Raw genomic sequence first — 17,777 nt, forward strand, 5'->3', positions numbered from 1 at the left:
CACCAAAAAAGGGCAATGAATCAGTAAAAATTATCCACCTTCTGAAATGTCCAAACTTGGAGGCTGGAGAAATAGCTCAGAGGTTAAGAGCACTTGCTGCTCTTCCAGAGGACCCAAGTCTAATTCCCAACCGATATGGTAGCTCACAACTGGCTATAACTCCAATTCCAAAGGAACTGACACCTTCTTCTGGCCTCAAAAAACACCGCACACACAATGAACATACATTCAGACAAAGTACTCATACACATAATTTTTTTTAAAGAACCGTTCAAACTCATAGGTTAATAACAGCAGTCTGGGGCTAGAGAGCGCTCAGCCTATTAAGAACACTGCCTATTCTTCCAGAGGTCCTGAGTTCAATTCCCAGCAACCACATGGTGGCTCAACAACTATCTGTAATGGGATCTGATGCCTTCTGATGTGTCTGAAGACAGCTATAGTGTGCTCACATATATAAAATAAATAAATCTTTAAAAGCAGCAGTCTGTTTTGCTTTTGTTATCTAAGCTAAGCCTTGTGGTCTCAGCAACGCTATCACCTGATAAATTTAAGCCAATAAGAGGGCAGGGGCACCACCACACCTGTGCTCGGAAGACAGGTAGGCACAGCTCTGTGAGTTTGAGGTCAGCCTGGTCTACAAAGCAAGTTCCAGACAGCCAGGGATATACGGAGCAACCCTGTCTCCAAAACCCAATAACAACAATAGAAATCACCTTAATTCAGTACAGCGTCTCCCTGCTGTGTTCCCCGTGCTCTGCAGACTGAAGAAGCTCACGTTACAAGCTCGCCTGTGCTCTGTAGTCAATTTCAGAGCAGCTTGGGCTAACATACCAAACAAACAGAAGCAAGCAAGCACATAGACAACCCCTCTGATTTAAGCAACCCTAGGGACCCAAAATACAAACCATGTCAGAAGCTACAATATTCACACCTTCCTTCCATATTCAATTGTGTAAAAGACTGAGAAATAAATTCTATGGAACTTACCTCAAAATAACAGCTTCCATTTCAGTCTTCTGGGCATATATGATATAACATTTTTAAATGTGAAGTAGTCATGGAAGACTTTTTCAGATTAGAAGATGGACTGCAAAATAAAAGGTTGAAGACAAAGTATTAATCAAAATGGACAGTGTCAAATGTTTACTGCCCGTGTGTCACTTGACTGTTTACAGCTACACACAGTTTAATACCCTGGCTGAAAAGACCACATTATGTTTAGGATCTATATTGCAATGTTCTCAGCTTTGGGACATTAAAAAAAAAAAAAATCTGATACCTTTTCCTTAATAATGGGTTTACATATTCATGATCAAATCTAAGTAAATAATTTATAGAATGTAGTATAAAATAAAAGTGCAGGACCACTCAAGCCAGCCAGGGATATATAGTAAAACCCTGTCTCAAAAAAAAAAAAAAAAGCAAGACCATTTTCCCAAGATGGCTCTACAAGGAATTATGCTATGCCTAAACCCAAAGTCACTCATAGAGGACAAGAACACAGACTGAGCAGAGTCCACCTGTCTGTGTACATTCTGGTGGCCTATTGCCACCAGATGCCTTGGACAATCATCTCACAGGAGAAGGAAGCTTAACCACTATGCTACCACGAGGTGTCTACTGACCCCTGAGACTTATGCTCACTGAAGACATCAAGGCCAACCAAGCAACAAATCAAACAGGATATGAAAGCTGTGTTCACACTGATACCACCCAGGACAACACCCTGAGTTCAGCCTAATGAAAGGTAGCATTTATTCAACTGGCTCCTGACTAGGATTCTCTGGACACTGTCAAAGTCATGATCACCATAGTAAAACTGGCTAATTGTAAATGTAAATCTCTTATCTCTAAAAGAACGTTTAGTGCTGGAAAAAAATTAGTATTTGTGATGGTTTGTATATGCTCTGCCCAGGAAGTGGCACTATTAGAAGGTGTGGCCTTGTTGGAGGAAGTGTGTCACTCTGGAGGTTTGGAGACATTCCATCTAGCTGCCTGAGGATGCCCAGTCTGTTCTTGGCTTCCTTTGGATGAAGATGTACAACTCTCAGCTCTGCCTGTACCATGCCTGACTGGGTGCTGCCATACTCCTGCCTTGATAATGGACTGAATCTCTGAACCTGTAAGCCAGCCCCAATTAAATGGTTGTCTTTTATGTAAGACCTGCCTTGCTCACAGCAGGAAAATCCTAAGACAGTATTGCTCTTCAAGAGAACCCAAAAAGTTTGAGTCCCAGTACCAAGACCAGGCAGCTAACTCCAGCTCTAGGAAAATCACACACCTCTGGCCTCTGTAGACAGGCACCTGAATGCATGTGCACATACCTAAGGGCAGGCAAAAATCTAAAATAAAATTTAAAATGTTCTAATATGTAAACCAGGCATGGCGGTTCACACTTTTAATCCTAGGACCCAGGAAGCAGAGCACATGGATCTCTGTGAGTCTGTGGCCAGTTAGGGCTACAAAGTCGATACCCAGTTTCAAAATGAATGAATCAATGGATAATGCAGGGTTACTCATTCAAAAATTAAGAATTTTAAGACAGAGCTGGCTTAGCATTAGATTAAGCACAGTTCCTCCTCAAGTAAGGAGCCCTGTGTAACTACACAGATGACATGCCCATGGTGTCTGCCACGGTCAAGATACTAATTTAAGGTTTGGTGACATGTCTCCAACACCTGGAGGCAGATATAATCGAAGCTCTGAATTTGAGGCCAGCCTGGTCTAAACAGTGAGACCCTGTCTTTGAAAAAAAAAAAAAAAAAAAAAAGACACTAACTCTCTATTAAGTTTATTAAGTGGACAAGTATTATTTGTCCAGCCTGTTACAATATACCTGTAATCATAAGATTTAGTGGGTAGAGGCAGGGAAATTATGATTTCAATGTCATCCTCAATTACATAGTGAACTTGGCGCCAATCTAAGCTACATGAGACCCTATGCCCCCCCACAAAAAAATCAGACTGACCCCAGCACCTCCCTAGGAAAATCCCCCAGCCCCTACTAACTGGCTATCTCCCCAGTCATTTTACAACCTGTAAGATAGTAGCTGAATAAATTCTCAAGGCTGGACTTGATGGCTCAGTCTTCCTGCCTCAACCTCCCAAGTGGCTCCCAACTTCAGCTTCCAGGCAAGCACTAACAACATTAACTTCTTCACACACTCTTCCTTCTTCTTGGTTTTTGAAAGCAATGTCTCACACAGCCTACAATAATTTTGAACTCCACACACACACACACACACACACACACACACATTTGAACAAACATGAGGATGTACACACACATATGCCACAAACACAAATGGTCCCCGTTCTGTCTTACTTTTGTCCAATTAATTTATCATGTAAGATGTAGCTTGCTAATCTTTTTTTAAATGAGCTAAAACTTACCTATTTTTAAACATAGAAAGCTGGCAATAAGATTTTAACAAAATTCTCTAGAACTCAGTATGTGTATATGTGTGTATGTATGTATGTATGTTTATGCATGTATATACATACTACATATGTACAAATATGTACAAGAATAAAATATCTACCTTATGTTCATTGGTGTTTTAAAAGCCAACTTGTATATCTTTGTGAGGGTGTCAGAAGCTCTGGTACTGGAGTTACAAACAGGTGTGAGGTGCCATGTTGGTGATGAGAATTGAACCTGGGTCCTTGGAAGAACAGCCAGTGTTCTTAACCACTCAGCCATCTCTCCAGCCTCTAGAACCCAGTTTCTTAAACTGGGGGTTATGGCTCCACATAGGGATTTTCTGGGGATCACAGAGAAACTGGCAAAGGTAAAAAGTCTATGAACATGGAACCACCAAGTATCAATTGGAAATGACCGAACAGATGCCTGCGTTTCTGCAGCCACCTCGACCATCTCAGGTCTCGTCTGTGACAACTGCAGTCCTGCTCTTATAAATGTACTAAGTGTGGGAATCAAACACTTCCCGTCATTATTTCCCACCGTTACTCCTCAGCATGTACGTACCAATGTAGTGTCTTTAGACTGTGTAACCAGGCACTGCTAACACATGCCTTTAACCCCAGCACTGAGAGGCAGAGGCAGGTGAATTTGAGACTAGTCTGGTCTACATTAAGAGTTTCAGGACAGCCCTGTTTTAAAAACCAAAACAAAAGTTCTATTTAGGTGACTTATCACCAGAACACATTTTTCACATGTATAAAGCTATCAGGGGTGGGGGGGTGATTTTTGAAGTCCTTTTTTGAGTCGCAGACACAGGTTTCATAAACAAAAATGTATACATAAAGTTTTGGCTTGGGATTGGATCATGATTTTTCAGTAACTTTTGAAGTGGCCTGACATAATTCTGACATTAAAAATTAGCAAGCATATCCACTTGTTAGTATGAAATTTTGTTTTTATCTTTAATACATGAGAAAAATAACTACATACCAAAGAATTACTTTAAATTAAACTTAATGCTATCAATAAATCTTTGATTTGTATAATCAAATTTCACTGTTTCATATGCTTATATACTAGGAGCCATGCAAAAGTGTCTTGAATAAAAAGAAGTCCCAAAGAGAAAGAACAAACAGCCCACTCTACCTAGTAAAGGGGGTTAGCAGTCAGAAGAGCAAGAAGCCAGATATGGCCACAACTGTAAGCTCAGTCCTCAGGAGGAAGCATAAGTGTGGTGTGTGAGACCTAGGAGATGTAGAAAGCCCTACTTCAAAATTAAAGAGATGAGTTTAGAACCCAAGAAGCTTTTTTATCATATGGGTTCTATCAACTGATATTTACTGAATTGTAATCAAAACTAATTTTATTATTTACCTTAACTGCTAAACATAGTGTTGAAAGCCTACTGTCCTGCCATGCAAGAGGCAGGAGGAGAGGGTCATTGCAAGCCTGAGGGCAGCCTAGCCTACAAAGCAAGTTCAAGGCCCACCATGGTTACAATGAGATCCTGCCTTAAAAGAAGAAAAATGTTATTAATTTGTTTACTTGTTCCATTTTGTTGTCCTACCCAGGGCCTTGACCTTGGCAATTAAGAATTAAGTTGTACTCCCTGCCCCATTAAGATTATGTTTAGTAATTAATACTTTATCTTTTTAGTAAGTAGTAATATCTTGATAAAGTAGTCATATAAAAATAATAAACCCAAAGTTTTACATTAAAACGTTTTTGGTCAAGTTACGCACACCTTTAATCCCAGAGCTCAGGAGTCAGAGACAGATCTCTAAGTTTGAGACTAGCCTGGTCTACACATATGGAATTATTATGGGCCAACCAGGGTCTCATAGTAAGACTGTCTCAAACAACAGAGACGGTTTGTGAGGGTTTTTTTGTAACAGGGCTCCATGCCCTGGGCTGGTCTCAACTCTAGGGTCAGGTAACTGCTGACCCTTCAGTCTCCACCACAGAAGTGCTAGAGTCACAGGCAGGCTCCACCATGTTTGCAAAAACGTTTTATTTGCTTATGTGTATAAAATGTTTTGCTTGCATGTATATCTGTGTACTATATATGTGCCTGGTGCCAAGGCAATCAGAGGAGGGTGTGGGACTCCCAAATCTGGAGTTACAGGCTGTTTCGAGCCACAATGTGAGCCAGGTCTCCTGGAAGACAAACCTGTGCTCTTAACCACTGAACCATCCCTCCAGCCCATAGAACCGTTTTTAAAGGTAGGGTCTCACTATGTGAGCCAGGCTTGCCTTAAGCTTAGGGACACACTGTCCCTGCCTCCTGAGTGTGCACTGTCTACTGTGTTTCTCTTGAACCTCCACCCGTATGCATCCCCGATGCTTCACAAAGCATCAACAGATCCTCTCAACAAATGTCCATGAAGAAGTCAATGCCGGAAAAAGCTCACATGCTCTAATGTTAAAAGTGTATGTGGATGAAGTAGACATTCCCACAACCAATTCTTCAGTCAAGAGAAATGGATAAAGGAAAACTCATGATAAACGATGTCAGCTGTAGAATAAAGAATACATTCAGACCTGGAATGGCACAGTAGATCAGACCTTCAAAGCTCTGCCCTACGGCAGCAAGGAAAGCTGGCCCCGAAAGGCAACTCAACTCTGAACACCCACAGCTCCAGTCCTCTGACGGAAAAAGCATCCACCTCTGCTCAGAAACAATCGCACCACTGTTCTTCAAAGGGCGGGAGAGGGCAGTGACGAGGTAGGGAGAACCCCAGCAACTGGGGACTAAGAGACACAAGCATCTGGCGTCAGTGAAATGCATGTGTACTTAAAAATTTCATCAAAGTATAGTAATAAAATAAACAGGGCTGGCTTGTAGGTCAGAAGGGAGCAGACATGACCCCTGAGTGACTGATCACTATCACCAAAAATAAATTAAATAAACTAATGTTAAAAATTGGGCTGAGTTGCAGTGTACCATAGACTAAGATATACTCACTAAATATCTGAACTCTCCATCCAAGGAAAAATAAATCATTTACAGAAAGAAAGGGCTTGGAGCAAGATGCCACACTAGCCAAGAGAGCCCTCCCCCTCTCGACCCCAGGCACAGCAGCCTTCAGCACAGCTGAGCTTGCTCTATTCCTCTATTCTCTGTTGTAAAATGAAACTCTTAAATCCAGCAACTGTGTACTATGATTTGCAAAAAGTCTTTAACCCGTGTACCAAGAAAGCCTTAACCTCTTGGAACGAATCTGGTATTCCAAGGATTTACATCCTAATCAATCAACTCACCAACAGTGCAGATTGTGTTGGAAAGGCATCCACTTATGGTTAGATCATTTACAGACAAGGTGATATCGCTCCCACATCTTCTTTAGTGCATCCAGTTACTTATTTAATGTCCGTGTACACAGACACATTCAGTTTTTTTCTCCTTTGCTTATACCTGTGAACTAGTACCTTGAGTAGATGAAATACAGGTGATCAGAAGGAAATCTTAATTTCTGGGCTAGAGAGATGACATCTCAGTGGTTAAGAGAACTTTTGTGAAACCACGAGACTTAAGCATACACACCCAAATAAATCTTTAAAAAAAAAGAAAGAAAACGTAATTTCTGCTGGGGTTCATGTTACATAATTAAGAACAAAACACTTAAACTGGAGAGACGGCTCAGTGGTTAAGACCACTGACAGCCGCTCCACCAGAAGTCCTGAGTTCAATTCCTAGCAACCACATGGTGGCTCACAACCATATGTAATGCAATCCAATGCCCTCTTCTGGTGTGTCTGAAGACAGCAACAGTGTACTCTCAAATACATAAAATAAATATATCTTTTAAAAAAAAAAAGAAAGAAACCCAGAGTGTTACAAAAGACCCAGCATTGATAATAATGTTGACAATAAAGAAATAAGCAATTCAGGCTTATGATTAATAAAATTAACAATAACGTGGACATTGGCTGAAAAAAATACTATTAACCTCAGTACTCACAATCATCTGGGACTCCAGCTTTGAGGGAGCCAACACCTCTGGCTCTCACAGTAACCTGTGCTCATATACACATGCCCACGTGCAAACAGCTACACACACACACACACACACACACACACACACACACACAAAATTTCAAATGATACAAATAAATCTTTAAAAACAGCATCGAAAAGGAAACCCCCTTATGGGCCTAAGTACTATTGAGGACAGATGTGATCATGTCTCAGATGTGTGTACATCCTCTCCTTTCTGAAACATTGAAAAAAGGGAGGGAAAAAGACCAAACAATGCATGTGTTTGCTTTGTTGTTGTCTGTGTAGCCCTGGCAGTCCTGGAGCTCACTCTAGGCCAGGCTAACCTTGAACTCACAGAGATCTGCCGGCCTCTGCCTCCTGAGTCCTTGGATTAAAGTTGAGCACCAGCATCACCCAGAGCTCTACTCATTGTTTAGAGTGAAAGGCTTATCCATTATACTCCATGGTCTGTCTACTGTATTTCATTGGTTCATCTATTCAACAACAAATATGTTTCCCTTCCTCTAAGCCCAGAACTTTAAGATTAAGCTCAGGAAAGTCTAAAAAACAGCAACTACTAAGGCCTTCTGACCCAAAACTCTTTCATTGATCTGCACACATATTTAACTATGCTAACAGGATACATTTAAGATTAGAAAGGTTTTATTTGCAGAGGGTGGTATGGGCAGGGTCTCACGAGGTATGTAGCTTTGGCTGGCCTGGAACTCATGAGTAAGCCATAGCTGGAACTGCAGGTATAAGCTACCACACCTGGATCATTAGACTTCCTTGCTAGTTACTTTAAAAGGGTGGGGGGGGGGGTGGTGTGCAGGGACTAGCTCAGTGGCAAAACACCTATCTAACATGAACAAAACCCTGGGTCTTTAGTACCTGTTCAGAAGTATTCTAGAATAAATTACACTTAAAACAAACCAAGAAGTATAGAGCTGCTACAATGGTTACCAGAAAAATACCACAAAAAATAAAGTCAGGGTGTGGTGGTGCACGCCTTTTAACCCCAGCACTCTGGAGGCAGGTTTCTGAAAGTATGAAACCACCTGGCCTATGTAGAGAGTTCCAGGACAGCCAAGGCTACATAATGAAATCCTTTGTATCAAAAAACCCTAAGCAAACAAGAAGCTGGATATGTTGACTTACACCTGTAATGCCACCATTTAGGAGACTAAGGAGAAAAAAGATTACCCCAAGTTCCAAAGCAGCCTGGGCTACAGTGAGACACTGACTTTCAAAACCCAAAACAAAATAAATCAAATTTAAGACCTGAGGCTGTGACTCAGTGGTAGAGTGTTTGCATAACATTCATGAAGCCCTAGGCTCAAAACAAACACAGCCATGGTGATGATGATGAAGATGTTGGTGGTCTGGTGTGGGAAGAACACCAGGCCAGCCTAGACGACATACCCAGCTACTTGGGGCAGGAGAGAAGAAAACCAGACAGACCTAAAGCTACACACCTGACTCTCATAGGGCTAGATAGATGGCTGAGTGGTTCTGATGGACCCAGAGAACCCAGGATCAACTCCCAACACCCCTATGGCAGCTCCCAACCACCTTTAACACCAGAACCCTCTCCTGGCCTCCATGGACAAAGGCACACATGTGATACAGACACAGATGAAGGCCAAACACTCATATACTTAAATTAGTAGTTTTAAATTTGACTCTCAGAGCTGGAGAGATAGATCGCAGTTAAGAACACTGCCCTTCTGGAGAACCCGAGTTTGACTCCCAGCACCCACTTGGCATGGCAGCTCACAACTGTCTGTAACTCCAATCCCAGAGAGCCCAATGCCCTCTTCTAGCTTCCTTGGTTACCAGGCACACAAGTGATCCACAGACATACATGTGGTTAAGAGCACTGGCTTCTCTACTGGAGGCCCCAGGTTCAATTCCCAACCCCACAAGGCAGCTTACAACTGTCTCTATATAACTCCAATTTTAGGGAATCCTACACACAGACATAGATGCAGGCAAAACACCAGTGCATATGAAATAAAAATAAATGTTATGAAGATTATATACATAAAGCAGTATTTTTTCCTTACATCTGACTCTACTACACAAAAACACTGCTGCATTTGACATGTAACTTCCTGCAATTCCAGTTTCCTCGGTGATGTCATCAGTGCCTTCATTAGAGAGTTGTTACAAAAATTACAGAAAGCACTTAGCACAGCCTGACATGTAAGTAAGCATCCAATAAACATCTGTCTGCCTAGTCCCATATACAGTAGGAGACACTTGGGAGTTTTACTCATATGCTCCACTCACAGACACAGCTTTAAGAGGCAAAGGTTGTAAGAGGAAGATGGTGCCAGGAGGCACAGTAGCAAGCATCAGGGAGGTAGAGGCAGGAGGATCAGGGGCTTGAGGGTATGCTCAGCAGCAGTTTGAGGCCAGCCTACACTATCTGAAATGTTGCCTTTAAAACTAAAACAAAATATAGGCCAGTGACTCACTTGGTAGGATGCTTGCCTAGCACTCATGAGTCCCTGGGTTCAGTCCCCAGTACTCAAACTAGGCAAGTGCTGTTTCAATCCCAGGACTACAGAGATTAAAAGAGAAAAATGCTGAAAGTTCAGCCAGCCTGGGCCGCAGAGTAGTAGCTAAGGTCTGCCAGGTTTACATAGCAAGACTGTCTCCAAACACCACCACCTCACTCTGCCCCAAACACAAGTGACAAGTCTGATTACTGACTCATCACAGAGGCAGGATGAGAACCTTCCACTCACAAGTTCCTCATCAAAAAGACATGGACAGAGAGAGGGCTGTGGTGTGTCTAGTGGCCAGTGTGCATGACGCTTGGGTTCATACTCAACAACACAAAATAAAAATACTAGAATAAAATGAAGTCACACAGCATGAGTTAACAACAGACTGGGTGTAGTGGTGCCCAGGCAGAGGAGGTCAGCCTGACTCTGGGGACAACCTTAGCTAAACCATAAGGCCCTGCTTCAAAGACAAGAATAATATGGAAGTGAGGGTGTGGCTTAGATTAGAAGGCTTGCCCAGCACACAGAAAGCCCTAGATTCATTCCCAACACTGCAAAACCAGTAACTTTAAACACTATGTCAACTAATTGATGGAAATTATCAAGCTATTATATGAAATCTGTGTGAGGTAGTAGTGACCTGGCCTTAAAAACAACATCTCTCAACCAGAAGCCAAGGCAGGAGGATCACAAGTCAGGCCAACCTGAGCTCAAGAGTGAGACCTTGCCTAGGGTGTGGGAGTATCTCTCATACTTCAGATGGCAGGCAGGCCTTCAAGGTATTTAACTTCTATGAAAACTGCCATAGATTACTTTAAGCAAACTCCAACTGTGATTATATTTGAATAGATAGATAGATAGATAGATAGATAGATAGATAGATAGATAGATAGATAGATAGATAGTTTAAACTAGTAATATAAAAATGTGTCCAAATAAGAGTTTTGACCTCTTGTTGGCAGCCACTGAAAATGCCTTTAAGTGGCTCAGTAGGTAAGGAATTCATGGAATTCTGGTCTTCAGTCTAAGGATTACTGTGGTTGACCATAGTCAGCACCAAATTATTTGGACAATGCAGGTTGGTCATCTAACTACTTGAATGCCTTCCATCTTTTCCCCACTTCACAACTGCCATTACTTCAAGCATCAGGAAGAGTACAGTTTGTGAATATAATACAGTTAGAAAATACAGTTCTTATTTATTAGAACTGCCCAGGGACAAACTATGGTCAGGAATGTGGATAAACTGTAGTTTAAAATAAAGCTTCTGGATTACTACCCGATTTCTCTTAATCTACTTAATCCTTCAGTTCGGGCACGAATAATCAGGATCACATTACTGTCTAAGGCAAATGATCATTTGTCTGGTGGTCTCCACACTAGAAGAGTCAAGCAACAGAGCAATTGGAAACTGAAAACCTGGACCATAATGACACCACAAAGAAGGACTGTTAGATTTCAGCAGTATATTCTTCCCAGTTAGGGACCCAAACCTCGAGTTATCTGTTCAATATTATAAGAGCTACTTTATAGGCCACATATTGATTTATATAATCCTAACACTGTGCAATTATGAGTTCCAGGATAGCCTAGGTTAGAGATGGAGACCCTGCCCCACTCTTCACCAGTCCCCAGAAAAATGAATCAAGGATTTATATATTTTCTGAGGCAGTAATAGAACACCAAACTAAGCATATTAGGCTAGAATCAAGAATTAGCTACATATGCAAAGCACTGAAGGAAGAGGTGGTGTACCATCCCATTCACTAGAAAACTGACTACCTAAAAAAGTGCTAGAATAAAACAAACAGGCTACCAGAATGCATACACAACTGAGAGAGATATCAAGAAGAGCTGGGTTGGAGAGATGGCTCAGCGGTTTAGAGCACTGGCTGTCCTTCCAGAGGTCCTGAGTTCAATTCCCAGCAACCACATGGTGGCTCACAACTGTCTATAATGTGATGCGATGCTGTCTTCTGGCCCAAACAATCCAGGGATACAAGGAGAAGGGAAGAGAGGGGATCCTTTCTCTCCTTGAACTTCATGTCTGTCCACTATTCTGCTTCTAAGACTTCACATTCCAACATCTTCCCCTGTGTTTCTACTTTGACAATGGACTTGCATACTTCAAATTTTGCTTTTCATTTTCTGAGACAAGGTCACAGAAAACCTGGTAGCCCAGGCTAGCCTTTGACTCATGGCAACGCTTCTGCTTCAGCCTCTTGGGTGCTGGAATTACAAGCACAGGCCACTTCTGATTTCTCTATGACCCTTCTTTGCTAACCAACCCGCTGTACAATTTCCAGGATTGTTATCTCAGGAAAATCAGGGAGAAATTCTGAATGAATTGTCTCTTTATACAACATGAATAACATTCTCAGTAGTCAGTAGAAACCAGATGACAGGCATTTTCCCCCAAATAAAGTAATATGTGGTAAAGATTATACACACTACTGCCACAGATACACTTGAGCACACACACACACACATTCTCACACACATATACATACATATAATGAAAGGTTCTCACACCTTTGATCCCAGCACACCATTGGCAGAGGAAGGTGAAACCCTGTCTCAAAAGAAACACAGACAACAGAGCAGGCAAAGCAATTAGAGGCTATGAAAATAAGGTTTGGATTTTCTTCAGTTAATGAGAAGCCACGGGTACCGCAGAATGGTGGGAATTGCTGATTGCTGTGGAAGTGCACCTGCAATCCCAACACACGGGACCTGTAGGCAAAGAAATCACAAGTCTAGGCCACCTGCACTATACAACCAGACCCTGATGCAAAAAGATATGATAGAAGGCAAGGGAGGGAAGGGCTGAAGAGGGACAGGAAAAAGGAGAGATGAGAAATTACAACCCAGGAGGAACAGGGATGCTAGCAAGTAGGTATGTGAAGAAAACTCAATCTTGATATATCTTACAAGTGAATTTGAAAGGCTTACAGAGCCGGGTGTATAGGTAGAAGGGAGAGTGGGACAAAGAGGGGACTTGGAGATGCACTCCTGTAATCACAACCCTTGAAAGACCAAGGCAGAAAAATCACCAAGAGTTCATGGCCAGCCTGGGTTACACAGTGAGTTCCACAGAAGAGACTGCAAAAACCAAAACAAACTGTATGGCCACTGGAGTTTTCATTCAAGAATAGAGTGGGGATAGGAAGACTCATAAGATGAACAGGTTGCTGGGCAGAGAATACAGGCCTGTAATTCCTGCACTAGGGAATCAGACGGATCAGGAGTTTGAAGCCAACTTGGGCTCCAGGAGGGCCTGTCTCTAAGCAAGTAAAAAACAGGTTAGAAAGTTAGGAGTTCTCTATTACTTACACACACACACACACACACACACACACACACACACACACACACACACACATTATGAAACTCAAGATAGACAAGTGCTCTCTCTACCCGATAAGCTAATGCCCAGTCCTGACCATATTACATTTAAAATGCCTACAAATGGGACTGAAGGGATGGCTGTTTGCTAAGAGTACCCACTGGTCTTGCAGAGAACCTGGGTCCAGTTTCTGGATTTTTAAGACAGTGTCTCTCTCCATCTGTGATCTTGCTAGCCTAAAACTCACGTACAACCCAGGTTGGCTGTTAAGGATTCTCCTGACTCAGCCCTCTAAGTATCAGGATTACAGGTGTGCATTCATAAATCATCTCTTCATTCATTATTCACTCTACATAACCAGTCCTTTAACCCTTTCAAATTTACTTCTAAAATTTACCATCTGCAATTTCCAGATCCAGAGGATCCAATGCCCTTAAAAAAATTATTTATGAGTACACCATTGCTGTCTTCAGACACCCCTGAAGAGGACATCAGATCAGATCCCATTACAGATGGTTGTGAGCCACCGTGTGGTTGCTGGGAATTGAACTCAGGACCTCTGGAAAAGCAATCAGTGCTCTTAAACACTGAGCCATCTCTCCAGCAACCAATGCCCTTTTCTTGCTTCCACTGACAACCAGACACTCACTTAATTCACAAACATACATGTAGGCAAAATACTTAGAGCCATAAAATAAACTTTAAAACTTAAAAAAAAAATTAAAAAGGATGCCTAGAAACAGGTCCAGGGACCAAGGGGTAGCTCAACATTGGAACACTTGCTTGGCAAGAACTTGGAGCTAGATTCCATCTTCAGAACCACAAAACCTCCATTTCTATCCAGATCCCCTCCCCCCAAAAAAATTAAAGGAAAAAAATGTATGTAGCTGAAGTTTAATGCTCAGGACTGGTGATAAAAATCTGAGTCAACAACATGTGATAATATTTAAAGAGGAAAGAAAATGACATCATTCAGGATGAGCACAGGTAAAGAAATGAAGAGGGACAGCCAGGAGGCCCTCAGGGATTTTGGGATGTTTTCAACACAAGGTGTGAGGCTGAAACAGAGAGGGAAGAAAGCCTGGAAACTCTGGGGCCTAGAAAGTTCCCTGCCATTATATGAGTCTCCCCCAAAACCACCTCTTCCTAACTGCCACATATTTAGCTAATGTCTATCGTTTCAAATCCTGAAGTTCAGAAAAACTGGGCAAAATCCCAGCTCTTTCCGACTCTAAGGTCAGGGTCTAGAGCAAACATAGTGGGGTAGCAGGAGCAACAACCTACAATGCAGACAACTGGGCTATGGTGGCACTGCCACTCCAGAGGCAGAGGCAGGTGAATCTGTGTGAGCAAGAAGCCACCTTGGTCTACAGGGTAGGTTCCAGGACAGCCAGGGCCACAGAGAAACCCTGTCTTGGGAGGGGTGAAAAAAAATCATCTAGGCTACAGGCTTCACTTTTGCTTTCTATATAATTTGTTGACATTCACAAAACAAGTTGATTAGGGACTGACCCACCTGTAAAAAAATAAAAAATAAAGCAGGAAACAGGGCTAGGGATGTTAGCTATGGGCATTTGTGAAGACCTGGGTTCAATACTCAGCATTCACACAGAGAAGGGAAGCCCAGGCAGAGTCCTGATGTGGCAGGCTGGTACTAAAGTACTTAACTAGCTTGCAGGAAGCTGAATTTGACCCCCAGCTCAGCATAAAACTAGGCGTGGCTTACAGGTGTGTGGAGGAATCCCAACACTAGGGAGGGAAGATGCAGAATTGCCCAGAGACACAAGAAGCTGGAGCTACACAGTAAGTCACAGGTCAGCCAGAATAGAGCAATATTCTGTTCTGGGTTTTGCTCTTTAGCAGACAGCGGGTTGGGGACACATAAGCTCTGAAATAAAGCATGTGCCTAATATAAAAAGCCCTGGGTTCAAAAAAGTCAAAACAATTAACACCTGACTATTAGGTGTTAGGCCATTGATCTTCAGCACAAGACAACCAACCAGATTTTTCCACTTCGTAAAAATTCCCCGAAGGTGGAATGTCCTACTCAATGTGTGAATCACAAGGGTAAACTAAAGATGTTTCTTAAATCCTTTTGGCTTTAGTGAATACAATTTCAATTTTACAGTTTCAGATTTCTGCTTTCTGAAACCTTTAGGGCAACAGCCTAATTCAAACCACCCTGGTCTTTGACACATTATAGACTTTCTACACAGTTCTGCTTCCTGCTTTTTTTAAAAAAAAAAATCTGTGTGTGTGTGTGTGTGTGTGTGTTTCCCAGCTAGAAGCCAACCTCAGGTATCCTTCCTCAGATGCCACACATCTTATTTTTTGAGGTAGGGTCTCTCATTGGCCTAGGGTGCCATGATTCTGCTAAGCTAGCAGGTCTACCAGCAAACCCCTGGAATCCACCTGTGTCGTCCCCCCAGCCCCAATCCTCAGCAATGGGACAAGTGGATGCCACCCTAACTTTCTTTTTAACATCTATTCTGGATATGCTCGTTTGCATAGCAAGGACTTTACAGTTGCCGAGTTCTGTAATCCAAGGACAAGGGAGAAAGACGCATGAGTCAAAGCCAGCCTACTCTACAGAGTGAGTTCCAGACCACTGAAGGCTAACACCGCAAAATTCTGTCTCAGAAGATCCAAAACAAAACAAACAAACCAACCCTTACAATAGTACCAAAATCCGCAAGTGATAATGAACTCCTGGAAACTCAGACTCCTTGGAGATTTCATTACGGATCATATTCCCAAACATCCATTCAGCACTTCAGAATAAATACTCATCTAATTTAATTATGATGACTTCACCAGACAGTAAGTAACACTGCCCACAACGATGTTTACAAAAGCACTTGTCACTCCCTTCAGATGTAGCAATGCAGAAAAAAAAGGAGTATGTTTCCATACTCTTCCTGTGTTTATACTCTGTAACAAGTGACAATTTAAGTGTCACTTCAGTTGGGTTAAATAACAAAGTCAGGTAACAGGTCCCACCATCTTCAACGTAGTGTGAACTGCGATTCTGATGGGATTCATAGCACTCATTCACTCCGTACCCAGGACAGGTTTCCAAGTCAGCCTTTGCAAGAGAGAAACTACAGAATTCTACTAAAAGACTACAGAATCCTACTCTGGCCGCTGTAAGGTAACAGGCTCCTTCATTTAGCAACTCGAGTTGAGCTTATTGCAACACTAGAGCGGTTCGGAAATAAATTTGCCCCCAGTGCCAACCTCCACGAAGGAACAAGCCAGAGCCAGCAAGGATGCTGCAGCGGGAGGCTCCCAAGGGCTCCCATCCGTCCACCGAGCACTTACAGCGAGGTTAGCTCGGCCTCCCGCAACCCCGGGAGGTGAGTATTCACAGTTCCCGCTTCACATCTTCCCCGGGTATTTCAGCCAAGGCCGCGCGGGTTGCTTGAGCGGCGGCACCGGGACTCTGATCGGTCCGAAACCGGAGAGCCTGGAATCGCGCAGCGAATGCTGCGCCGAGGCACCTGAGGGTCCGCAGCCGCCCAGGCTGGGCCGTTCCGCACCCGCACCCTCTGTGGTCGCCCACGGGACGCCCTCGCCTCCTCCGTGTCCGCCGCCCGAGGCCTGGGCGCCGCGTACCTCGGAGCCCGCGCGCCCGCGGCCGAGCCCGGCAGGAAGCTCCCGCCCGAGCCTCCAGCGCCGCAGCCCGCGCCGCCTCCCGCGCTCACCTGCCCCGCGCGCCGCCCGCCGACTCCCGATCCCGCAGCGCCGTCAGCAGCTCCCGCAGCCGTGCCCGCCCGACTCCGGCACCCGCATGCCCGGCTCCCAGCCTCCTGCTGCCTTCGGGGCTCAGAGCGACACCCGCCCACCGCCCACGACCATGGCCGGCTCCGTCGCAGCCGCTGCACCGCCCGACGGAGCACGCGCGCGCCACCGCCGTGCCCGCGCCTGCGCGAGCGCGCGCGCAGTCCTCCCGGGCTCTCCTCCCCGCTGCCCGGCCCCGCCCACCCTCAAGGGCCAATCCCCTGGCGCCTGCCTCCAGGCGTCCCCGCCCACTCACCGCGCAAGGCTTGTCCTGGCCCCGCCCCTCGAGGGGAGGTAGCTCCAGCCTCGCCCTGTGCGGCTGTCTGTGCTGCGTTCCTACTGCGCTGCGGGCGCGCTTGGGTTGGCTCGCGGAGCACTGCGGTGTCTGCAGCCCCCCGCTCGCCGCCTTCGGGAAAACCTGCACCTCCCGGTTCCGCTTCTCCGCAGACACCCCTTTGTTCCCACGGCCCAGCTGGCCCTCCATTCCCTGCGATGTGAACGATCATTTAGATTTAAAGAGTCCAGCCTTAGAAACACTTCTGTGTTCGTCTCTCTGCAGCACCGCAGCTGACGTTCGGCTGCCAAACCTTACACTTCGCGGGGGAGGGGTTGTTGTTGTTTTGTTTTGTTTTGTTTTGTTTTGTTTTTTGCTCCTCTGTCTCCGGGGCGTTGGGAAATATCGTTGCTCTTCCTTTAGTGAGACGCTTGAATTTCACCTACTGTCAGCCAAAC

At 44.1% G+C, this 17,777-nt stretch overlaps 1 protein-coding gene across 1 annotated transcript in view; it reads right to left on the reverse strand.

Annotated features, from left to right (window-relative positions):
• The window catches only part of PIK3CB (phosphatidylinositol-4,5-bisphosphate 3-kinase catalytic subunit beta), a 98,043-nt gene extending 80,935 nt beyond the window's left edge, over positions 1 to 17,108 (reverse strand). The window contains exons 1-2 of the mRNA XM_080934886.1: positions 16,970 to 17,108; positions 991 to 1,090 (exon numbers count right to left, since the gene is read on the reverse strand). The gene's annotated coding sequence lies outside the window, so the exon portion shown is untranslated. The remainder of the gene's footprint in view (positions 1 to 990; positions 1,091 to 16,969) is intronic.
• Between the last annotated feature and the right edge of the window lie 669 nt (positions 17,109 to 17,777).

Source organism: Micromys minutus (assembly GCF_963924665.1).
Source record: "Micromys minutus genome assembly, chromosome: 21".
Classification (NCBI taxonomy): domain Eukaryota; kingdom Metazoa; phylum Chordata; class Mammalia; order Rodentia; family Muridae; genus Micromys; species Micromys minutus.